This window comes from Balaenoptera borealis (genome assembly GCF_965194805.1).
Source record: "Balaenoptera borealis genome assembly, chromosome: 15".
NCBI lineage: Eukaryota > Metazoa > Chordata > Mammalia > Artiodactyla > Balaenopteridae > Balaenoptera > Balaenoptera borealis.
This window is the reverse complement of record NC_138871.1, coordinates 42,760,477-42,786,734: the sequence shown is the minus strand read 5'-3', so window position 1 is coordinate 42,786,734 and position 26,258 is coordinate 42,760,477. Positions and strand designations below refer to the sequence as shown.

The window sequence follows — 26,258 nt, the reverse complement described above, 5'->3', positions numbered from 1 at the left end:
CTGTGAAAAGACAGACAAAAGCTGAATAAGCTGTATGACACTATCAATAGTGGATTATCTTTCACTTAGGATACAACTCAATTTACAAGTTTTAAGCTCTGTTTCATTTAAGCTAAAACTAGACTCTAGTAAACAACAGTCAACTCTCCCTGCTTCATATCTCTTCACCACTATTAGTATTAACAGAATTCTTTTTTGATTGTCACTGGACTGTGCACTTATCAAGAAAGAATTGCTTTTTAAAAACCATATTTATTATGATGCATTTTGTACTATATGTATGGAAAGGTATACCTTGTATTAATAATTACTATTATTAACGTATACAATATATATTTAGCATAGTGTCTATACAATTTTAGTATGAAAATATTTTTATTTTCGCTCAGTTATCAATTTAAATGCAGCGCTATTTGTAATTTGATTAAATTACTTTTACACACTGTTAATAAATAACTTTGCAGAGTTAATTAGACAAAGAGTATGAAAAGGTTTTACACACTTTTAAAGAATTCAACAGAAATTACAAACAGGATTTCTTTTGATGTTAAATTTTTAGCCAGTCTCTGAATTCAGTATTTCAGGCATTAATCCTTCATGGGAATTAAATACATTTTCACTAAATGACAAGAACTAAAGCCATCACTGATTTTAAAAATCAATTCATAATTACCTTCAAAGTCAAGAGTTTCTTATAAAATAATGTGGTATGGTTAAAAGATACAACTATTTACTAAACATTTTATATAAAAAGCCATCAAAACTAAAACAGTTTTAAAAAGAATTAAGGATTTTATTTACTGTTTCAAATAAGCAAAACATATAAAAAAGCAGTTTCACCAAAGCAGTTTCAACTCTTCTTATATACACAGAAAAAAGTTAAGAGTAGGAACTAGAGCTTAATGTGTAAAAATAACCTTTTATTACTAGTATATTGAGGGTAGAATATTCTCTTCTAGTATACCATACTTATCCACAAGTTTAGATGCCAGAATCCAGAAATCAGAAAACTAAATTCCCAAGTGTTTTTTTTTTTTTTTAAACTGTGAGCTGCACTTTATTTTCTCTTTCACTGAATGCACCACCATTCTTTATGTACCCAAATAAGAAACCAGCCTTGGTCCTTGTAGATTTCCTCTGATACCTAATAAATTCTGTAAGTTAACATAAGACTTAAGTCCATATTTAACATATTTCTTGATAACTCTATTTATCCTAGTATTATTATATATTATTAAAATAATCCCCTATTCTTATTTCCATATTCAGACTTGCCATTCCTTGACTTCAACAACCTTCTGGCAGAGTACCCTATTTAAAATATAAACCTGAACAGATCAGTCCCTCTCTTAAAACCATTCAAACCAACATTTTAACTGGATTTCTTTCCCCTCTACTCATATTCCCCTAAAGCCCATTATTTACATTGTGATTAAGCTGATTTTTGTATTCTGCAAACCTGACACTATAATTTCCTGGTTTACAATAAACTGTTTTAAGTGCAGTTCTTCTCAAAGTGATGTTTTGTCTTTGTGATGCTACCACATAATAAAAGCAACACAAGTTCCAAGAGCTGTTCAATAAATATTTGTTTAAGTAAATTGAACTAAACTATTTGACATAAGAAAATAATCACTGATGACCACCATTCTATTTGGTCACCATTATTTACAAGTACCTTGCAAATTATGTTTTATGTTATCGTTAGTGATTAAAACCACAGTTCTTTATCATGGCTTACAATTAATATTGTTTAATATGTATACATAGATATGTTTGCATAAAGTAAATTGAAATACTTTCTGTGGGTTTATTTACTACTCCAAGCTTCAGGAACCATGTTCCCTATGATCATTCCCAAATTTGTTTAAGCCAGATGGAGAACTCCAAAACTACTCAGCCATTTCTATATAGATAATATCTATATGGCTGTCTAAGACGCACACCATAATTGGATGGCTCCAAACTGATCGCATCATCTTCCCAAGGAAAAATTCCCTTCCCACTGTTTATTAGTGAAAGGGGCTACTACTTGCCCTATTGCCCAAGCCAGGAATCTAAGCATAGATTTAAGTAGATTACTAAAACAACCTTCTAACTGAATTTTCTTCCTTTAGACATAGCCCCCTATTGTAACTAAATTGACTTTTGTACTATGTAAGTCTACAGTACAGTAATTTCTTTGCTTACAATAAAAGTCATTAATCACTAGATGCAAACATAATAAACCAATTGGTGCACAGTATGTTGGCATTTTTAACAGCTTTATTGAGGTATAATTGATATACAAAGAACTGCACATATTTAATGTGTAAGTTGATGAGTTTGGGCATATGCATATACCCATAATACCATCACCATAATCAAGGTAATAGATATAGCCAACACTTAACATGAGATCTCTAACATGAGATCCCTAAAAACACTTAACATGAGATCTACCCACTCAACAAATTGTGAATTGCACACTATGGCACTGTTAACTATATTGTACAACAGATCTCTAGAACTTATTCATCTAGCACTCTGTACCCACTGAACACCAACTCCTCATTTCACCCACCCGCCAGCCACTGGCAACCACTATTCTATTCTCTGTATCTATCAGTTTGACTTAGATATTTCATATAAGTAGAATCATGGCAGTATTTGTCCTTTTTGTGACTTATTTCACTTAGCAGAATATCCTCCAGGTTCATCCATATTGTTGCAAATGGCAGGATTTTCTTTTTTAAAGCTGTCTTGTATATACCACATTTTCTTTGCCCATTCATCTGTTTATGACAGATAAACAGATGGACAGTTGGATTTTTTCATATCTTTGCTATTATGAATAACACTACAATGAACATGGGAGTGCAGGTATCTCTTCAAGACTCTCATTTCAGTTCTTTTGGAATATACCGATTGCTGGATCATATGGTTGTTATATTTTTTACTTTTTTGAGGACACTCCATACTGTTTTCCATAGTTGCTGCATCATTTTACTCTCACCAACAGTGTACAAGGGTTCCAATTCTTCCACATCCTTGCCAATACTTGCTACTTTGTGGGAGTGTTTGTTGGTTTGTTTTGTTTTTGATAATAGCCATCCTAACAGATCAAAACTATGACATGATACCATGTTTTAGTTTTGATTTGTATTTCCCTGATAATTAATGATGTTCAGCATCTTTTTATATACTGGTTGGCCATTTGTATGTCTTCTTTGGAGAAACGTATGTTCAAGTTCTTTGCCCATTTTTTAATCAGGTTATTTGTTTTTTTGCTGTTGAGTTGTAGGAGTTCCTTATATATTTTGGATATTAACCCTTTATCAGATAGTTTGCAAATATTTTCTCTCATTTCATAGGCTGCTTTTTCATTTTGTTGATTGTTTCCTTTACTGTGCAGAAGCCTTTTAAAGGTATGTAGTTCCACTTGTCTATTTTTGCTTTGTTGCCTGTACTTTCAGTGTCATATTTAAGAGATCATTGCCAAAACCAATATCAAGAAGCTTTTCCCCTATGTTTTCATCTAGTAGTTTTACAGTTTCAGGTCTTATGTTCAAGTTTTTAATTAGTTTTGAGTTGATTTTTGTATACAGTATGAGGTAGGCATCTAATTTCATTTTTTTGCATATGGATATCCAATTTTCCCAACACTGTTGAAGAGACAACTCTTTTTAAAAATCAGTAGTGTCCCTCTCCTTTCTCTCTCTCCATCTATATCTATATTTAAAAATCTATAATTACCTATTTCATTGAAAATCCAAGGAAAAGTTAACCAAAAAAAGTCATAAAATGCTGTCACATGGTATCTTTCATTTGAAAGTAAGTATCCCCAAACACATTGTCCATTTCTTGTATGCGTGAATGTAAATAAAATCCTAAACATAGCTCTGCTTAAAATGCTAACTCTGTATTTTAAACAGAAAAGGTATGTTTTTTAAAAAGAAAATGACAGCAGAAAAAAAAAACAAAAAACCCATGAAACAACCACCCTGAAACTAGAAGTCAGTTGATAATTACAGAAAAAGTGAATTTCAAATCCTAAAAGTCATCATCAGTCTCCCAAGGCAATAGAAATAAAAGCAAAAATAAACAAATGGGACCTAATCAAACTTACAAGCTTTTGTACAGCAAAGGAAACCATAAACAAAACAAAAAGACAACCTACAGAGTCAGAGAAAATATTTGCAAGTGATTTGACCAACAAGGACTTAATTTCCAAAATATACAAACAGCTCATATAACTCAATATCAAAAAATCAACAATGCAATCAAAAAATGGGCAGAAGACCTAAACAGACATTTCTCCAAAGAAGACATACAGATGGGCAACATGAAAAGATGCTCAACATCACTAATTATTAGGGAAATGCAAATCAAAATTACAATGAGGTACCACATCACACCAGTCAGAATGGCCATGATTAAAAAATTGACAAACAATAAATGCCAGAGAGGGTGTGAAGAAAAGGGGACCCTCCTACACTGTTGGTGGGAATGTAAATTGGTGCAGCCACTATGGAAAACAGTATGGAGGTTCCTCATAAAACTAAAAATAGATTTGCCATATGATCCTGCAATCCCACTCCTGGGATTATATTATATATCTGGAGAAAACTGTAATTCAAAAAGATACATGCACCCCAATGTTCATTACAGCACGTTTTACAATAGTCAAGACATGGAAACCACCTTAATGTCCACTGACAGATGAATGGATAAAGACATGGTATAAATATACAATGGAATACTACTCAGCCATAAAAAAGAATGAAATTATGCCATTTGCAGCAACAGGGATGGACCTACAGATTATCATACTAAGTGAGGAATGTCAGAAAAAGAAAGACAAATACCAAATAATATCACTTATATGTGGGACCTAAAATATGACACAAATGAACTTATCTATGAAACAGACTCACAGACATAGAGAATAGACTTGTGGTTGCCAAGGGAGAAACGGGGTGGGAGAGGGATGGATTGGGAGTTTGGGATTAGCAGATGCAAACTATTATGCATAGAATGGATAAATAACAAGGTCCTACTATATAGCACAGGGAACTATATTCAATATCCTGTGATAAACCATAATGGAAAAGAATATGAAAAAGAATGTATATATGTAACTGAATCACTCTGCTGTACTGCAGAAATTAACACAACATTGTAAATCAGCTATGCTTCAAAAAAATAAAATTTTTAAAAAGTCATAATCAAATTTTACACAGTATTTTTATGTTCCAAATAAAGAAAGTCTGAAAAGGTGAAAAGTGAGACACAGAAACATTTCTCTTAGCAATTTTAATGAAGTGGACATTAAAACTATTGTATCAATAAGCTATCTGAAAAAAATTTTTTCTACAACTGCTTATTTTGTCTGTTAAATCATTCACAAACCCTTATTTTCAATTGATTTCCCTACTGAAAATGGGGGAAAAAAGTCTAGATGTTAACAATGCAATTAAATATTCTATATACATCACCAGAAATGCCAAGGAAGTACCCTATAATATGACTAAATTTGATATCAAAGTTCAGTAAGTATTTTGCAAGGAGAAAAGGTCTATAAAAAATTTTTTTTCAAAAATAAAAATTGCCAAGTCCTCATTTTTTAATATAAGCAGTCTCACATCACACCAAAACTACCATGCAACTGTCTTAAGTTTTCTTTCTCTTTTTAGGGGGTGGGGGGGAGACAATATGCAATGTAAAATAACATGTGAATCAGATAAAGAAAAACCCATAAAAGGTGAGAAAGCTTAATATTAAGAGGTAACATTAAAATAAAAATACAAAATATTGGTAAGGATGTAAATCAACATGAACTCTCACATTCTGTGGGTGAGTGTATAAAATGGCACAACCATTTTTGAAAAGATTTGGCAATTTCTTTAAAAACTAAATATATCCTTACTTGTAACTTAGCTGTCCATAAAAAGACTTATGTAAGAATGTTCATAGCAGTTCATTCATAAATGTCAAAAATTGGTATAAGTCCAGATGTCCATCAACAGGAGAAATGATAAACCCTAGTATATTCATGCAATGGAATACTACTCAGGAATAAAAAGAACAAACTACTAATACATGTCACAACATGGAAATTTCAAAACTATGTTGAGTGAAAGAAGCCTACGTACAAAAAGAGTACATACTATATGCTTCTGTTGATATGAAGTCTGGAACAGGCATAGCTAAGATACGGTTGGAAAAAAATCAAAACAATGGATATTTACTGGGAAGAGAGAGGAGACTGAATGATGGTAATGTTCTGCATCTTGAGTATGGACTGCACCAGTATATTCATTTACTGAAACTTATGATACACTTAGGATTTATGCATTTTATTATTCCCAAATTTTACAAAGTACTGAACTCTAGTTAAAGGTATGCATACTGAAGTATTTGGGGGAAAGATCTGATACATGCAAATTACTTTGAAAGGCCTCAAAAATCAGATGGATTTATGGACGGAAAAAGGTACAAATGGAAATATAAGTGTTAAAGCAAGTACAGTAATTGTTAACTATAGAATCTGGGTGGTGTATATATGAATATTCACCATAAACCTTTTCAATGTTTCTGTATGTTTGAAATTTTATAATAAAATATTGGGAGGAATTATATAACTTATATGAGTTATTTATTATAACTAAGAAAGTTAAAACTATTTTTTCTGGATTAGGTTATAGACTAATTTTTTTCAAATATTCAACAACTGATCTCTTTACATAAATCTTTAAATCTATATATTTAAAACCATCTCTAAAACAAAACATAAATATGCCTTCTGAGAAAAGTGGCTCACTGTATATGGCAAGTTATAATCTTTGAAATGTCTGTAATAGGTGTTCTTAACCAGAGAATCATAAGGTTGGGTTAAAAAAATGCATTTTACATTCTCTAAGTAAAATTTAGCATTTCACTCAACTATGGACATAGATAACAAACCACACAAATGGTATCACTACCTGTAACTTTCTCTACAATAAAAATCACACTGCAATCACTTAGGGAACTTAAACACTAATATCTAGATTCCATTCTCAGCCATTCCTTTTTAATTGATCTTGTTACAATGCAGCCTTAGCACTAGGAATTTCCAAAGTTCTCCAAGTGATTCTAATGTGCAAAGTTGAGAACCACAGGTGGCACAATGAAGAACAGCCGTCCCTGTTATAGTCTAAATGTTACCAGACATATTTCTAAAAGATTCAAGCTCTTGAGGGAAAAGAAAGCCATCCTTATGAACATTTACACGATAACTTTAATTTCACTGTTTTTTCACTGTTGTTTAATATTTTATTTTATTTTTGCAACCAATTTTGGGATTTAGGGAAGCATACAATGAATTTGTAAAAATGGAACACAGTTTATAAAATTAGACTTATGGAGAAAAGTTTTAACTTTAACTTAAAATAGTCAATTTGTAGCCATATACAACAAACTATCAGGGTCAAGAATCAAAGAATGCATGTCCTCATTTATAGTATACCAAGTTATACAAAATTAAGTAAGTAAATACTACAAAATGAATTATGTCTTAATACAATTCAATACAGCAAATGTGTATAATGTGTAAGTGTTATGCTCTACAGTAAATACTGGTTGATATAAGAAAATATAAGATACAATAGAGTATGTTAGTTAAGATCATAGACTTGTAGTCAAATATTTAGTCTCATTCCTAGTTCCACTACTTAAAACTAGTTGCATCTTTCTCAGCAAATTACTTAATCTCACTTAGCTTCTGCAATATGGAAATACTGTTAATCCTTACAAGATTTGAGTGAGATGATGTATATAAAATGCTAAGTGCTCATATGCTTAAAATTGATAGCCACTATAATTAAAAGACATATGGTCCCTGACCTAGAGAAATTCTATCAAATCAAAAAATATTTGTACCGTATTAGACAAAGGATTAACACCCTTAATATAAAAAGTTACTGAAAATCAATTTATAAAATACATGTTATTTTAAAAAACAGGGGATTAAAGACAGTTTCCCAGAGAAAAAATTCACATAATCACATAAAAAATACTCAACTTCATAAGTTTAGACATTATTTCTAATTGCAAAATTTCAGGTAAGAGAAAGAGAAGAGATGAGCAAAGCCTCAGAGTTAGAGAATGGTGAGAATAATGAGGTATACGGGATGGGGGTCTGCTTTCCCAGAGTAACTTTTCCTTTAGTAACTGAGGTAGCTCAATTCCATGGTATGGCTTCTTTCCTACAGCACTCCCATTACTAGTCACTGCTTTATTACAGAACATCACTGAAGAGGTGAGCATTCTATAGGTCCTATGGGACCATGGTACATGCCCTTAATCCATTCCAGAATAATCAAGAGTGGTTTTGTTCTAATTCAGCACCAATGATTTTGTTCCAAGGCTTCACTTGTCCCTGGGTAGTGTGGTTTTAAAAACAACCCACTTTATAAGAATTTTTATTTTCTTCTTTGTACTTTTCCATACTTCCTACAATAACATATATTATTTGTATAATCATAAAGGAGCATACGTAGAACTAGAAATAAATGGTCTGTCAGCTATCCTTTCATTTCATGAATGTGTATAGTGAAAAACATACTAAATTCAATTCAATGAAACTAATATTTCAACCATGTGTCAGGACTATGTTAGGATCTCCAAGACAAAGATAAAAGAACCCAGTACACAAAGAGGTCACCATTCTAATCTTGAAGGGTAACAAAGTATCTGATATCAAGACATACCCAGACTCTTAAAGACTTAATATTACATCTATAAATGTGAGTGTGTGGTAGATAACTTCTAAGGTGACTTCCAGCTCTAAAAGTCAAGAACTCTAAATATAACTTTGAAAATCCATGAAGTAGGTGATTCTGTCCACTTAAAAGTAGGTATACTTCCTTTCAAGATGCCAATTACTATAACATACTCCCATTTATTTCCAAATCGTGTGTATAAACATATTTTCTCATTCAAATTATATATGTTATAAATAACTTATATGATTCACTGTAGAACAATCATTTCCTCTTGAATCAAAAGAACCTTTGTACCAAAATCAAAATATTTGGATTACACTTCATATCCTCATGTATTTAAGGGGAGAAGTAAAAGATGCATTACACAACTACTATTTTTTTCTAAAATATAGGGACAAAATTTCAGTCTTCTAAAACTTTTGAGTTTGGGAATAGGTTTGAAACCACAAATTTCTAGCAGGAATAGAAAAGCAACTACACAGCTCAAATATGATGAAGATCCAAAAATTACACCCAGAACACTGCAACTGGTTAATTCATTAATCAAAGGAAAATGTCAACCTTTTTAGCACATATACATAATTAAAAGAAATAAAACAGAGGAAAAAAAAAACTTTAGAAGGAAGACAAAAGAAATTACCAGCAAAACCAAAAAAATAAAAATTTTAAAACCCCCAAAACAGGGGCTTCCTTGGTAGCGCAGTGGTTAAGAATCCACCTGCCAACGCAGGAGATACGGGTTCAAGCCCTGGTCCGGGAAGATCCCACATGCCGCGGAGCAACTAAGCCCATGCGCCACAACGACTGAGCCTGCGCTCTAGAGCCCACGAGCCACAACTACTGAGCCTGTGTGCCACAACTACTGAAGCCCACATGCCTAGAGCCCATGCTCTGCAACAAGAGAAGCCACCGCAATGAGAAGCCCGCGCACCACAACGGAGAGTAGCTCCCACTCGCCGCAACTAGAGAAAGCCCGCACGCAGCAATGAAGACCCAATGCAGCTAAAAATAATTAAATAAAATAAATTAATTAAACAAAAAACAAAAACAAACACAAACACAGAAAAGGCTCAGTGTCCCAAAAGCAATAAACTATCCTACAGAGAAGAAAAGTATCCCAGTAACCAAGATAACAATGTAGGCGCCTCTCACCTAAGCCTTGCTATGGGAAGGGAGAGGATGTGATGCTAAACCACCTCTTGTCCTTAAAGCGCCAAAAAAATTTTTTAAAAAGGAGAAATACTGAGAAAGTTAGAAAACATAAAACAAGGGGAAAAGAGTATATTCTATACTCCACTCTACCTACTCCAAAGATTTGCAGCATACCATGTTGAGGGCATAACAACCACAACATTTATTATTTTATCTATGTATCTTTCAGTCTATTTTTATGTGGGGTAGGGCAATCACAGAAAAAAAAAGGCACAGACTAACCACCAGACATTGGAAAACTATATCTGTAACATTCCATGCACTGGGAGCACAAGAGCTACGGGTTCAGGGAAGATATTCCCTGATATGGAGTCCAATCTTCCTGTGTGAAAAGGTCAGAAGATTAAAAAGAATGTATTAATCTTGAGGGAAAAAAAACAGACATCTCGACATGATTTGATAAGAGCAGGCATAAAGATATTAATAAGAGATCAATTTAATATTAGGTTCACCTAAGGCATTTAATGAAATTCTCTGCACTGAAATCAGGATACCTGGACTGTTCTGTATATAGGCTTCTCGGTGAGAAGATCTGTGTGTTGATGCACTGAAAATTTCTGAATAATCACAATGCTGAAGAGTCTGTTTGGTATGATAGATTTGGCATTTAAACCTTTAGATCATGAACCATTTGAAAGTTCATCTGGTCAAATGTCACCAAATCATGACCTTTCCAAAAAAATTAAAAGGCATATTCTATCTCCTGACTAGTTTTATATTACTGAAACACCGTCTATTTTGGAAATGCTTGCCAATTTTTATTGCTGGCAAGTGTGATGAATCAAGTACCCCAATATTTGACCAGAGGAAGGTCAAGTTGGTTATTCTTGTTTATGTTTAATAAATAAATAAACCATCAGAAAACTAGGTTATATCAGTATTCTATAGAAATCTTGAAGGGTATCACATTTTCTCATGACACATAGCCAATAAATAGAGAAGGAGATGAAAATGTTCTTATTAACTCCATGGCTAGAGGATATATATTTAGTGAAAGAAATCGGTGCTCTGGTTTCCACTGTCACCATCCACTGAAGAATTGCTTATATGCTTAAGTCTAAACTCTTTTCAAAACATGCTAGTCCCGATTACTGAAATGTTAATAATTTTTTTTATATTCGACAAAGAAACTGGGTAACAAGTACAAGCTAAGAAGTTAGTGGCTGTGGCCCATTATTATATAGAAGTTGCATAAAATTTTTCAAATGGTGGAGACAAGCCAAAGGAAGCTGATAGCAACTGTAAAGAAAGTTCTGTAGGGGTAAGGACATCATCTGAGAGAAGACTAGTACACTCTTTGAATTATAAATTGAGTTTTAAAAAGGCCTGTCAAGTTACATTGCTTAGAAGGTCACATATAGCTGCAAAGGTTTTGTTCGGTCTTGAAAAACAAATCAAAGAAGCAAAAGGCAACCATCAGGATTTTTTTAAGGAAGGTAAATTTCTGCGCCATAAGTATAACTGGTGTATTTGGACCCTTGTCCTACGTCATCTTTATTTGTAGCTATAACATTAAGTGATACATGCAATGATAATTTGAGCTTGGGATCTCCCCCAGAAAGCAAAGCCTGAGGCCAGGGCTTGTGTACAGATAGGTTATTGGAAGTAATCTCAGGGATTGAGAGGGAGTAGGGACTGGAAACAGTATAAGTGAGGAGAGAAAGCTAAAATAAGGGTGTACTTTCAAGATGGTTACTGTGGTCGATGGCAGCTCTGTGAGAAGTTCTAGAGAAAGCTCCTCAGAATTGCCACCCAAGAAACAGAATTCAGGAGCATTTATTCACTGTCTTCCATTCCTGACTGGTCGAGTTGCCCTAAGGAGGGTTATGAATTCTCTCACATTTCCAGATCTGCATACATATGTATGCCTAATGGCGCCCATAAACATCACTGGTCCTAGCATTAGAAGAGCTGTGGGGCAAAGAAAGAGAGGAGTGGCAGAGCTTAGGTGAGGTGTTTTGTCAAGATACACAATCATGAAACAAACTGAAGCAATACGGCTGAGTAAAAAGTGGATGCAAAGGAAGTGAAGTAGGGAGCAAGAATTATCTGATTCCTAGCCATTTGCCAAAAAGGGAAGTGACATATGGTCAATTCTCCAAGAGTTAAATAAACCTATTTTGAAAAAACTGTCCTCATGAAATTAATTTATATAAAGCTTTAATAGTAATAAAAGGGATACATTTGAAATACCCAAAATATATATCTATATAAAATATTCTGCCTATTCTGTGTTGTTGTCTTATTATTGAGCTTTCAGAGCTCTTTATATATATTCTAAGCACGAGTCCACTATCAGATGTATAATTTGCAAATATTTTCTCCTAGTCTATACCTTGTCTTTTCACTCTTTTAACAGTATTTTTCAAGAGCAAAAAGTTTTAATTTTGATTAAGTCCAATTTCTCAACTTGTTCTTATAAGGATCTTGTTTTCTGTATTGTGTTAAGAAATCTTTGCCTATCCCAAAGTCGCAAAGCTTTTCCTTGTTTTTTCCAAAAGTTTCATTGTTTTAGGTTTTACATTAAGTTTATGATTCATTTTGAGTTAATTTTTACATATGGATTGAAGTTCATCTGTTTTGCATATAGCAAATTATTTGTCCCATTTATTGAAAAGACTGTCTTTCTTCCACTGAATTATCTTTGCACCTTCACTGGAAACAGCTGTATGCATACACAGTTATATGGGTATATTTCTAAATTCTCTATTCCAGTGATCTTTTTGTCATACTTTATATTAATACTACATTGTCTTGATAGATAGGTTTGTCTTAAAGGTAAATTTATAAGTCTTGAAATCAGGTGGTATTAGTCCTCCAATTTTGTTCTTTTTCAGTTTTTTGGACTATTCTAAGTTCTTTGCATTTCCATATGAATTTTAGAATCATTTTGTCAATTAAAAAAATCTACTGGGATTTTGATTGAGATTGCATTGAATCTATAGATCAATTTGGAGAGAACTAACACGTTAACAATACTGAGTCTTCTAACTCATGAATATAGTTTATCTCTCCATTAATTCAGGTCTTTACACAAAAGATTTGTAGATGCTTCACCAAAGAAGATATATGATGACAAGCATTTAATACTTTCAACATCACTGGTCATTAAGGAAATGCAAATTAAAATCATAATGAGCTACCACTACACACCTATTAGAATGGCTAAAATGAAAATGACTGGACATACCAAATGTCAGTAAGGATGCAGAGAAACCAGAAGCCTCAAACAATATTGTTAGGAATGTAAAATAGCACAACCGCTTAAAAAAAACTGTTCAGCAGTTTCTTAAAAAGTTAAATACACACCTCCTAGATGATCTAGCCATTCTAACCCTAGGTATTTGCCAAAGAGAAATGAAAGCATATCTTCACATAATGACATTCACATAATGTTCACAGTAGCTTTATCTGTAACAGCCACATCCTGGAAACAACCCATCTGTCCATCAGCAGGTAAATGAACAATATATCGTTACATTCATACAAAGGAGTACTAACTACTCAGCCTAAAAACAATGAAATATTATTACATGCTACAACATTGAGAAGTCCCTAATTATGCTGAGGAAAGAAACCTGACATAGAAAAGTATATAGAACTATATAAAACTCTAGAAAGGAGAGCAGCAGTTGCCTGGGATCGGGAGGAAGGACACGAGGAACAAAAGGGAGAGATTAAAAAGGCGAAGGGGGAAACTTGGTTGTCGTGGAAAGGTTTATTATCTTGATTGTGGGGTTGATCTCACGGGTGTAAACATTTGTCAGTGCTCACCAGATCATACACTAAATATGTTCAGTTTATTGTATATCAATTATACCTCAAAAAAACTGTTTAAAAAAACATGCATTCTGATTTCTGGACAGTAATGAATCTATACATTAATACCTTTGCAGTAGATCTGCAGTAGATTTCTCAACATTTAGGACCTAAAAAAATTACAAAACAGCTATATTTCTAACAGCAAAGACAAAGGCAGAAGAGTAACTGTTCATAAACCCACCACTTAGAGAATAAAAGCTTATCACTTTTATATGTATATATTGGGCAAGGAAGAAGAAAGGATATACATGGGAACTAAGATGTTAGCTATTCCCCCATAACTGTTATTAGATTATGTTAAACTAGGAAAGCACTTAAGCAGAAAAGTGTGAACATTGCCAATCTCAAAATGTAATGCTTATTATCTTTAAAAGCATTTTGTTACTTTTATAATACCTGAAGTGATATAATAATGTCAGTCACTTAACCAGATCTTAGAGTATAATATCTTCATCTTAAGTACTATTATTTCCAGTATTTTAATAATTTTCTCACAGTCCCAGAATGTGATCTTTTGTGCTCTGATGACACTTAAATTAATAGCATAATTTTCTGGTACTTGTAACAGTTGCTTTCCATTCTGATTTTTTTATACTTTCTTATAATATGTGCACATAAATCCTCTAATAATCATTTTTGTCTTTTTCTCTGAGGGATTCAAAAGGCTTGATTCAAATATCAAGAGATTAAACTTCTAAAGAAATTTAATTTTAACATTAATTTCAATATTCCCAATCAGATATCTTTAAAGAGATAAATCTCTTAAATATTCAGTTCATTTGATCTTATTCGCAAGCTTCATTAATGTTCTCAACTCTTTCTGTAGGTATAACTAAATCTATTAAATCAAATGCTATTCTCTGTCACACAATCCATAAAGAATGCATCACCTCTTCTTACAGTTTATTTTTACTATAACTGACAACTGATGATTTAAAAGATTTGCTACTATTCTTAAGTCATGTGGAAAGTATATATGCCCACAAAGTTAAATGAAACACATTCACTCCATGTGTAGCCATTACAGAATGACTGCAGCAACTCTGTTAATAAAAAAGATAAGGAAGAGAGAGAGGGAGGGAGAAGTAAATAAATGTCTGTCAAGTGTATGTTGAAAATGAGTAGGCACTTCCAACATGGTCCTAAGCTATCCTATGTTACAGACCATTAAAAAAAGAAAAGAAAAACTGTCAGGCCAATTAGGTGAGAATTCTGGGTAGATGACTGAGTAGGAAGCACCAGGAATCTGTCTCCCCACCTAGACAATAAATGCACTGACAGAAACTATTTTGGAACTGTTGAGTCTACAGAAGGCTTGCAACTTTGGTTAATTTCAGCTCTTAGCTACCCATCACCCTGCCCCACAGCTCCCTGACAGGCAGCCCTGCACACACTTCAGGAGCACCCTGCACACAGCTTATAGGAGCCAGGGTAGGAGAAAAGGATCTGTCTTCCAAATATCAGGTATCTGTGCTCTGATGACTGATTGCTGCTCCTAACCTCAGAGGAATACCCAAAGAGGCAGCTGGATATTGCTGTTGTACTTCCTGCCACTGTTTCAAGTCCTTCCCTCTCCTGCAGAAGTGACCTGCAGCGTACTTAAGGAGCCACTGACCCTCCCCCCGCTTCATTTTTCTCTTTTTCCCCTTTTGAGTGTCAGACTTTAAAGAGTAGAACATTCAAAAGCAACTCAGTGAGTGAAAAAGCAACTGGGATGAGTGAAATAGGTGAGGAAAATTAAGAGGTACAAACTTCCAATTACAAAATAAATGAGTCATGGGGGTGAAATGTACAGTGTGGGGAATATAGTCAATAATATTGTAATATCTTTATATGTTGACAGATCATAAACTAGACTTATAATGGTGGTGATTTTGAAATGTATAGAAATATCGAATCACTATATTGTGCACTAGAAACTAACAAAGCGTTGCAGGTCCATTATACTTCAAACAAACTCATAGAAAACGAGATCATATTTGTGGTTACTAGAGGGGAGGGGTCGGGGGAGGAGGAATTGGGTGAAGGTGGTCAAAAGGTACAAACTTCCATTTACAAGAAAAATGAGTGCTAGGGATGTAATGTACATGACTGATACAATTAACACTGTTGTATGTTATATATGAAGTTGTTAAGAATAAATCCTAAGAGTTCTCATCACAAGAAAAAATATCTTTTGCTTTTTCTTTTAATTTGTATCTATATGAGATGGATAGTCACTAAACTTATTGTGGTATTCATTTCATGATGCATATAAGTCAAATCAGTATGCTGCAGAGCTCACACTTATACAGTGCAGTATGCCAACTGTATCTCAATAAAACTGGGGGAAAAAAGGCAACTCCCTTTACAGGAAAATTTTGGAAGTCACTCTGCATGCCCAGGGAAAGGCTCAAAAAAGACCAGAAAAGACCCTAAGAGTACACCTCAGGCTGATCCTTGATGCAGAGACAGCCTGCAACAATCAAGAACACAAAAACATAGACAAAAAAACCAGGGAAATTTTGATCTTTCCTCTCTGGGGAGAGGGGAGAATCCAATTTCTAAAGTTACCACATTATATGACTAAAATTTCCAGTTTTCAACAACAACAGCAAAATCACAGGGCACTAAAAATAAAACAAAGTGTAGCCCTGATTCAAAGGAAAAAAATTAACAGGTTCCAAACATAGACCTGAGAGTATCTCTACTAGACAGAGAATTTGAAACAACTGATACATAAGCTTTAAAGTAAGATGTAGAGCAAGTCAAGAAACCAATGTATGAACAAAATGGAAACGTCAACAAAGAGAAAGAAGACTTTCAAAAAAGAACATAAAAAGAAATTCTGGAGCCAAAAATTACAATAACTAAAATGAAAAATTCACTAAGAGAATCCAAAGGTGAATTTGAACAGGCAAAAAAATCTGTGAACATGAAGATAGGACGTTAGTTATTATGTCTGAGAAGCAGGAAGAAAAAAGATTGAAGAAAAGTGCATGAGTCTAAGGGAACTGTATGACACCATAAAGTTGACCAATATATGGATTGTGGGGTCCCAAAAGAAGAAAGAAAATGGCAGAGAGAATATTTGTATAATGGCTGACAAATTCCCAAATTCGCTGAAATACATAAATATACACATCCAAGAAGCTCCATGAACTCTAAGTAAGATGAACTCAAAGAGATCCACACCAAGGCACATTATAATCAAGCTTTCAAAAGACAAAGACAAAAAGAGAATCTTGAAAGAAGTTGAGAAGTGACTCATCACAACACAAGGGAACCTCAAAAACTATTAGCAGATTTCTCATCAGAAACTTTGATGACTAGAAAACTGTGGGCTGATATATTCAAACTGCTAAAGGAAAAAAAAATGTCAACCAAAAATCCTATAGCTGGCAAAATTATCCTTCATCAGTGTAGGAGAAATGAAGACATTCCCAGACAAACAAAAGAAGTCTGCTACCATTAGACCTGCCCTGCAAGAAATGTTAAAGAAAGTCCTGTAGGTTGAAATGAAAGGACACTAGACAGTAGCATAGAAGCCTTATGAAGAAATAAAGATCTCAGTAAAGGTAAATACATGGAGCAATTATAAAAGCTAGCACTATTATAAAAATGGTTTTTAACTCCACTCCTTGTTTTCTACATGATTTAAGAGACTAAGGTATTTTTTTAAACTAAGAATTATTCGACTCAAAGCCAGTGTTACAGTAACTTTGGTTTGTAACTTCACATTTCGTTTTCTACATAATTTAAGAGACAAAGGCATTAAAAGAATTATTAGTTTATGGTTTGGTGCATACACTGTGTAAATATATAACTTTGTGACAACAACTGAGAAGGGTAGGTACAGAGCTGTAAAGGACCAGAGTTTGTATGTTATTGAAGTTAAGCTGGTATAAGTTAGAGGGTTATAACTTCAGGATGTTAAATGTAATTCTGATGGCAACCACAGAGAAAATAGCTATAGAATATATACAAAAATAAATAACAAAGGAATTAAAATGTTTAACTCCAAAAAAAATCAACTGAACTCTAAATAAAGCAGTAATGCAGAAAATAAGGGACAAAATAACTATAAGGCATACAGAAACAGTAGCAAAATGACAGATTAAGTCCCTCCTTATCAGTAATAACTACAAATGTAAATAGACTAAACTCTCTAATCAAAAGACAGAGATTGGCAGGATGGATAAAAACACATGATCCAACTATATGCTGTCTACAAGAATCTCACTTTAGATCCAAAGACACAAACAGGCTTAAAGTGAAAGAATGGAAAAAGATATTCCATGCAAATAATCACCAAAAGAGAGCAGGAGTAGCTATACTAGTATCAGACAAAACAGACTTTAAATCAAAATAGGTTACAAGAGACAAAGGACATAATATATTAATAAAAGGTTCAATACAGCAAGAAGATATAACAATTATAAGCATTTATGCACCTAATAATAGACTATCAAAACATGAAACAAACATTAATAGTACTGAAGAGATACAGTTGTATAATATAATAATATTTGGGAGACGTCAATACCCCACTCCCAATAGACAGAACAACCGGACAGAAAATAGGGAAACAGAGGACTTGAACAACACAACAAACCAACAAGATCTAATAGACATATATTGAACACTCTACACAGTAACAAAAGAGTACACATATTTCCCAAATGCACATGGAACATTTTCCAGGACACATCATGTTTTAGGCTACAAAATACATACAAAATAAATTTTAAAAGATAGATATCATATAAAGTATCTTTTCCCACCACAACAGGATGTAGTTAGAAATCAATAAAAGAAAGAAAACTGGAAAACCCACAAATTTGTGGAAACTGAACAACATAACTCTTAAACAATCAATGGATCAAACAAGAAATCACAGTGTAATTAGAAAATACTTAGAGACAAAAAAGAAAACACAGCATACCAAAACTTACAGAATGCAGCAAAAGAAGTACTAAAGAGGATATTTATAGCTATAAATGCATACATTAAAAAACAAGAAAAATCTAACCATCAACAACTTAACTTTACAACTAAAGGACCAAACTAAACCCAAAGCCAGCAGAAGGAAATAAAGATTAGAGCGGAGATAAGTAAGGTAGAGAATAGAAAGACAATAGAGAAAATCAATGAAACCAAAGGTTGATTCTTTGAAAAGTTCAACAAGTTGACAAATTTTAAATAAATGGGACTAAGAAAAAAAGAGAATTCAAACTACCAATCGGTTATAAAAGTGGGGACATTATTACCATTTACAAAAACAAGAAGAATTGTAAGAGAGAACTATGAAAAACTGTATATATGGCAACAAATTGGATAACCTAGATGAAATGAACAAATTCCTAGAGACCCAAAACCTTCCAAGACTAAACCACAAATAAATAGAAAATCTGAACAGAATAATAAGGAGTAAGGAGACTGAATCACTAATCAAAAGATCTCAACAGAAAAAGTCCTGGAAGTGTCACTGGTGAATTATACCAAACATTTTAAAGAAAAACACCAATCCTTCTCAAACTTTTCCAAAAAACTGAAGTGGGGAAAATACTTCCTAATTCATTTTATGAGGCCATCTTTACCCTGATACTAAAACCCCAAGAAAACTTAAAAACCATGATCCCTTATGAATATTGATAAAAAAAATCCTCAACAAAATACTAGCAAACCAAATTTAGCAGCATAGAAAAAAGATTACACACTGAGATCAGGTGGGATTTATTCCTGGAATGCAAGGACGGCTCAACATATGCAAATCAATAAAATGTAATACACTATACTAACAGAATGAAGAAATCCATCTCAACTGACACAGAAAAAGCATTTGACAATATTTAACACCCTCTCATGATAAAAACACTCAACAAACTAGGATCAAAGAAAATTACTGCAACATAATAAAGGCATATTATGAAAAACTGCAGTAAACATCACACTCAATGTTGAAAGACTGAAAGCTTTTCCTTTAAGATCAGGAACAAGGCAAGGATACCTACTTTCATCACTTCTATTCAACACAATACTGGAAGTTCTAGCCAGATCAATTAGGCAAGAAAAAGAAATTAAAAGCATGCAAACTAGAAAGGAAGAAGTAAAATTATCCCTGCTTGCAGATGATATAATCTTATAGGTAAAAAACCTATATTCCCCCCCTCAAAATTGTTAGAACTAAGAAATTAATTCAGTAAAGTGGCCACTCTGACCACCAGCAAAGTCAATACACAAAAATTAGTTGCATTCTGAACAGCAACAATGAACAATCCAAAAAGGAAATTAAGAAAACAAATTCATTTACAATAACATCAAAAAGAATAAAATACTTAGAAATTAACCAAGAAGGTTAAGGACTTATAAAATGAAAACAAAATAACACTCCTGAAAAAAATTAAAGAAGACATCAAAAAAAGGAATCTCAAACCAGATTCATGAACTGGAAGACAATGCAGTCCTTATCAAAATCCCAATGATATGTTTTTGGGCAGAAATAGAAAATCCTATCTTAAAATTCATATAGAATCTTAAGAGACCCTGTATAGCCATACAATCTTGAAAAAGAACAACAAAGCTGGAGGAAAAAAGTGGAAAGGACAAAGTGGAAATCACATTTTCTGATTTCAAAACTTACTACAAAGCTACAGTAATCAAAACAGTGTGGTACTAGCATATGACAGTCTATATATAGACAAATGGAACAGAATAGAGAGCCTAGAAAAAAACCCTCATATGCATGATCAAATGATTTTTGACAAGGTTACCAAGACTATTCAATGAGAAAAGAACAATCTTTTCAACAAATGGTGCTAGGGAAACTGGCTATCAATATACAAAATAATTAAGCTGGCTCCTTATCTAACATCGTATATAAAAAGTAACTTAAAATGGATCAAAGACCTAGATGTAAGAGCTGTAAGTATAACACTCTCAGAAAAAAACACAGGGCAAAAAAGCTTCATGACATTGGATTGGGCAATGACTTCTTCAACAGAGCACCAAAGGCACTGGCAACAATAGAAAAAATAAGTTGGACTTCATGAAAATTAAAAAAATTTTGTGCATCAGGGGACTTCCCTGGTGGCAGAGTGGTTAAGAATCCGCCTGCCAATGCAGGGGACAGGGGTTCAATCCCTCGTCTGGGAAGATCCCACATGCCGCGGAGCAACTAAGCCCGTGCACCACAGCTACTGAGCCTGCACTCTAGAGCCTGTGAGCCACAACTACTGAAGCCCGCGCGCCTAGAGCCCATGCTCCGCAACGAAGAGAAGCCACTGCAATGAGAAGCCCCTGCACCGCAACAAAGAGTAGCCCCTGCTCGCCGCAACCAGAGAAAGCCTGCGCACAGCAATGAAGACCCAATGCAGCCAAAAATAAATAAAATAAAATAAATTTATAAAAAAAAAAAAATTTGTGCATCAGAAGACAATAGCAACAGAGTAAAAAGGCAACACAAGGAATGGGAGAAAATATTTGCAAATCATATATCTGATAAAGGATTAATACCTAGAATATGTAGAGAACTCTTAAAACTCAACAACAAAAATAACCTAATTTAAAAATGGGCAAAGGAATGGAATAAGACATTTATCCAAAGAAGATATACAAACGGCCAATAAGTGCACGAAAAGATATTCAGTATCACTTAGGGAAATGCAAGTCAAAACTGTAATAAATACTACTTCATTCACACCCATTAACAGAAAGTAAGTTTTCTTTAATTGGGAGGATGTGGAGAAACTGGAACTGTTGTGCACTGTTGGTGGGAATGTAAAATGGTACAGCAGCTCTGGAAAACAGTATGGCAGTTTCTCAAAAAATTAAAAACAGAATCACCATATGATCCAGCAACTGAAAGTGGGGACTCAAAGAGCTAGAATGCACATCCATGTTCACTGCAGCGCTACTCCCAAGAGCTAAAATGTGGAAGCAATTCAAGTCCATCAGCGGAAGAACAGATAAACAAAATGTGGTATATACATGCAATAGCATATTTTCAGTCTTAAAAAGGAAGAAAACTCTGACATATGCTACAACTTGTATGAACCTTGAGGGTATTATGCTAAGTGAAGTAAGCCAGTCAAAAAAGACAAATACTGTATGATTCCACTTATGTGAGGTACTTAGAATAGTCAAAACCAGAGAGTCAGAAAGTAGAATGGTGGTTACTAGAGGCTGGTGGAAGAGGAGGATAGGGAATTATTGTTTAACAGGTATAGTATTTCAGTTTTACAAGATTTGAAAAGAGTTCTGGAGGTGGATGGTGGTAATGGTAGCAACAACATTATGAATGTATTAACACCACTGAACTGCACCTTCAAAAATGATTGAGATAGTAAATTTTGTGTATCTTACCACAATTTAAAAAAATAATAAAGTAAGATGATAAGAATGCCAGGAGAGGGCTTAGATATTGTGGCAGCTTGACCCCTGACTGATGAACAAACCCTTGTGGTTGTTTATCCATTCTTCTTTATCTCTCAGATGTTAACTCTGAGAAAAATCATGTCTTGTACATTGCTACTTAAGACCCTTAGTATTTGGTTCAAGTACATTTCTAATATGCTATGTTAATCGTTTAATACAAAATAAACTTCCTTTATTTTATATTAAAATAAAGTTTTACATAATAAAAAAAAATCAAGCCAATCAGTAAAAACCAAACTCGTCTTCTAGCTTTTTGTTCCAGGTAAGCCATACCAAAAAAGGGTGCTACTCCCCTCAACAAAAAAGTTGACTATATCTAATTTTTATTACTCACACTAAAAACAACAAAATAAGGAAATAAATGGTCACAAAAATCTTTGCTTTTAGATAAAGTCAAGACTAATAGAGAGAATATGTGTGTTGCTAGCTACCAATGTTACCTTCACAGCCAGAGCCAGGGAACTACCTAGCAGCAGTGACATCATTTAAAAAAAATACTGTCCCATTGCTTCTGCTATCTACCAACTCCAAAATTCTGGTTTGCTTCATTATATCCATCTGCTAAATTAGTTTGGCTTCTAATATTCAACTTTTTTAGCACAAAAAGAGGGTGAAAGTAAGTATATTTCATAGCTGAAAGTATTAATCAGTGATTCTAGCAGATCATATTTGAATTAACATGTCTTTCATATCTGAATTATCATTTGTTTTCAATCTACTGGATCTTTATTTTCAATATGGGCATCTATTTTTTCCAAAAGGATGGTTTAACACACACACACACACACACACACACACACACGCACAAGTATATCAATACTCACATATTTTAAACTATCCCTTGGATTAAAAAAAAAGTACAAATAGACATAGTGTGCATCAATTTGCCAGACAGGGTCTCTGACAGGGACAAAACATAAGGTAGAGAATGTTAACAAGCTGTGTTTGTGTGGAAGAAAAATTACTTTACTGATATTAGCTAAGACAATCTTTTTTACCCAAAAGTATTTAAAATATAAATCACAACATTAAGAAGCCATTTGGAGACTGATATTTATATATTTTCTTTTACGTGGGACACTTGCTATGTAAGAATATTTTATTGGTTTCCTCCAAACTACAGTCCAAACAATATTTCTCTCAACACCTCTCATCTATGTTACTTATGGTACGATGTATGTAGAGTCATCTACCACAACCAGATTGCCTGGTGAGATTGACGGTCATTTTGCATTTATCATGCCTATTTCATTTTTCAACACCAGAATACTTCTTAATTGTTGCATATAAATGGAAACATTGTCTTTAGAGTACATGTAGTGCAACATACAAAGAGAGAGATACCAATTACGTGTTGTTATATATAAATGTGGGTGTGTTTATATATACAATTTACAATATAATATAAATGTATATTGAGAGATATCATTTCTTTGCCCATATTAAGGCTTGCTATTTTAAAAGCTAACCAATCTGCAAATTGTGTTACCTCCCTATATCACTTTGTACACCTATACAGCACTTTACAATTCAAAAGCACTATCAAATAACTCAATTTACTCTTACAAAGTCATGCAATCTATGACTTAAATATTCCTTCCCTCTTTTTATAAAAAATGATTTACCCAAGGTCATGCATTGTAGGGATAAAGCTAGAATTTAACCCAGACTTTAAGACTCTGTGTTCTCTTGTTACTATGTTACAAGTGATCCAGCAGAATTAACTCTGAAGCCTACCATGAAGGTCTGCAACAAAGTCAGATTTATTAACATCAGCAAGTAAATTACTTAATGTACCTTAAATTGGTACTGAAGTCATCTGATAAAAAAACCTGTTCCACACTACTAGTCTCACTGGGTTTTTAAATTCATGGAAGAATTTTACCATACCATAGAAGTATCTCATGTGCTCACAAAGCACATACCTCAAATCTTCTGCAAAGCTTAAACTACCTTTGATAACCTTAGCAATCAACTGAAATTATACTGATCTTCCTTTATCTGGCAAGTAACTGACTGTATGAGATTCAAAGCCATATCTCCAACTGCCCACTAAACACATTTATTTAGACATACCATAGGCATGCCAAACTCATCAAATCCCAAACTGAATCTGCCTCTAAACCTCTTCTTACTGCATTCTCTACCTCACTTGGCAATACTACAACCTATCTAATCTAGTTACCCCCACCAGAAGCAGTGGCAGTAATCCATGAGATCTCATGCCCAATCCATCACCAAGTTCTATCAATATAATCTGTGGAATTTTCCCAAACAATTCCCTTTCATCTTTCCCTGCAACCACTAACCTAGAACAGACCCTAATTACTGCCTGCATGGGTAAGTACACAGCTGCCCCTCAGTCTTCTTCACTATAGTCTTGCCATTCTCATTTAGAACCTTCCTCTACACAAACAGAGTGACCTATTAAAAAAACTTGTTTTGCTGAAAACTTATCTACAGAGGTGCTCTGAGAAGAAGGAAAAAAAAAAAAGTCATGCCAGAGATTTATAATACATCTTGGCATACCAAGAAAGATGAGAAATCCTAAATCAAGAAATAGCAGAACTTAACTCTAGAATTTCATAAGTGCATTAGATCAGAGCCTTTCTCCACCTTAATCCTATTAATAACCTAAAACAAAACAAAAAAACACTTTGAGAAATGCTATTATAAAACAAAAATTGTGACCATGCCACCTTTCTTCCTTATAACCCTATCACTTTGGGATAAAGTCCAAGATCATCAGAATTGGTGTACCAGACCCTGCCTAACTCTAAGCAAAAGCTCCAGTCTTATCTCTGACTACAGAGTTCCAAACGATGTGTAATGCATGTATTATCTCCTACAACGTTATGCCTTTGTTCTTTGCCTACAGCAGTTCTCTCCTAAAGTATCATGTGTCCTCCCAAGCCTAATTTCTCACTTCTCAAGACTCACTGAACTCAAGTAACACTTTATCCAGAAAACTTGCTTGACCACATCAGGTTAAATTATGTACCTCTTCTCCATCTTATCAAAATGGCTCACCACACACATCACTCAACACATTTTACTGAAATTATCTTTTTAAGTACCTCTCTCCTTATCAGACTGAAAGTTACTCCTGAAAGCCTACCCTAGGATGTTAGAACCTGGTTAACTCACCTTAAATTCCTTAGGATCCAGCTCAGTGCTGCACATACAGTACACATCTTCCTCAACTTATGATGGGGTTATGTCCAGTTAAATGGTTGAAAATGCATTTAATACACCAAACCTATGGAACGTCATAGCTTAGCGGAGCCTACCTTAAACATACTCAGAACACTTATATTAGCCTACAGTTGGGCAAAATCATCTAACACAAGCCTATTTTATAATAAAGTGTTGAATATCTCATGTAATTTATTGAATACTGTGAAAGTGATAAACAGAATCACTGTATGGGGACAGAATGGTTCTAAGTGTATCGGTTGTTCACCCTCGTGACAGAGTGGCTGAGCGGGAGCCGTGGCTGGCTGCTGCTGTCCTGCATCATGCAGGGTATCGTCTGGCCTATCACCAACCCGGAAAAAGATCAAAATTCATAATAAGGTTTCTACTGAATGTGTATCGCTTTTGCACCATTGTAAAGTTGAAAAATCCTAAGTCAAATTAGGTCAGGGACCATCTGTAGATATTAAATGTCTGTTGCATTTAAACTATTTCCCACTGAAAAAAATGTTGCTTCTTGATTTTTCTGTTTATGTACTTTTTCAAGGTAACTTGAAAAGAGAAGAAAGACCTGACCATGACAGAATCACAATTTTATCTAATGAAGCACTAAAAATAGGATATAACTTCCCTACTAGATCTTTGTGAGTCAGGTCTCTTACTTATCTTACCTAATTTCTATGAATGTCCAAAGAACCCCAAACTTCCCACACTAATCCCCTCCAAGAAGGCAGGAAAATAAGTCAGAGGATTTATTTCTTTCATCACTTGCCTCTAGTTAGAAATGTCAAACCCCATTCATATTTAGCATACTTATTTAAAACTTTTAATACTGCACTTTAGCTAGCAGCCCATGGGTGAAAGCAA

The 26,258-nt window shown here is 33.9% G+C and overlaps 1 protein-coding gene and 1 long non-coding RNA gene across 5 annotated transcripts in view; one reads left to right on the top strand and one right to left on the bottom strand.

Annotated features, from left to right (window-relative positions):
- Positions 1–26,258, bottom strand: part of FANCL (FA complementation group L) — an 80,594-nt gene that overhangs the window by 8,998 nt on the left and 45,338 nt on the right. The window lies entirely within an intron of this gene.
- The window catches only part of LOC309612541, a 28,461-nt gene continuing 2,210 nt past the window's right edge, over positions 8–26,258 (top strand). Inside the window, exon 1 of the long non-coding RNA XR_014235264.1 lies at positions 8–26,035. This is a non-coding gene — a long non-coding RNA (uncharacterized lncRNA). The remainder of the gene's footprint in view (positions 26,036–26,258) is intronic.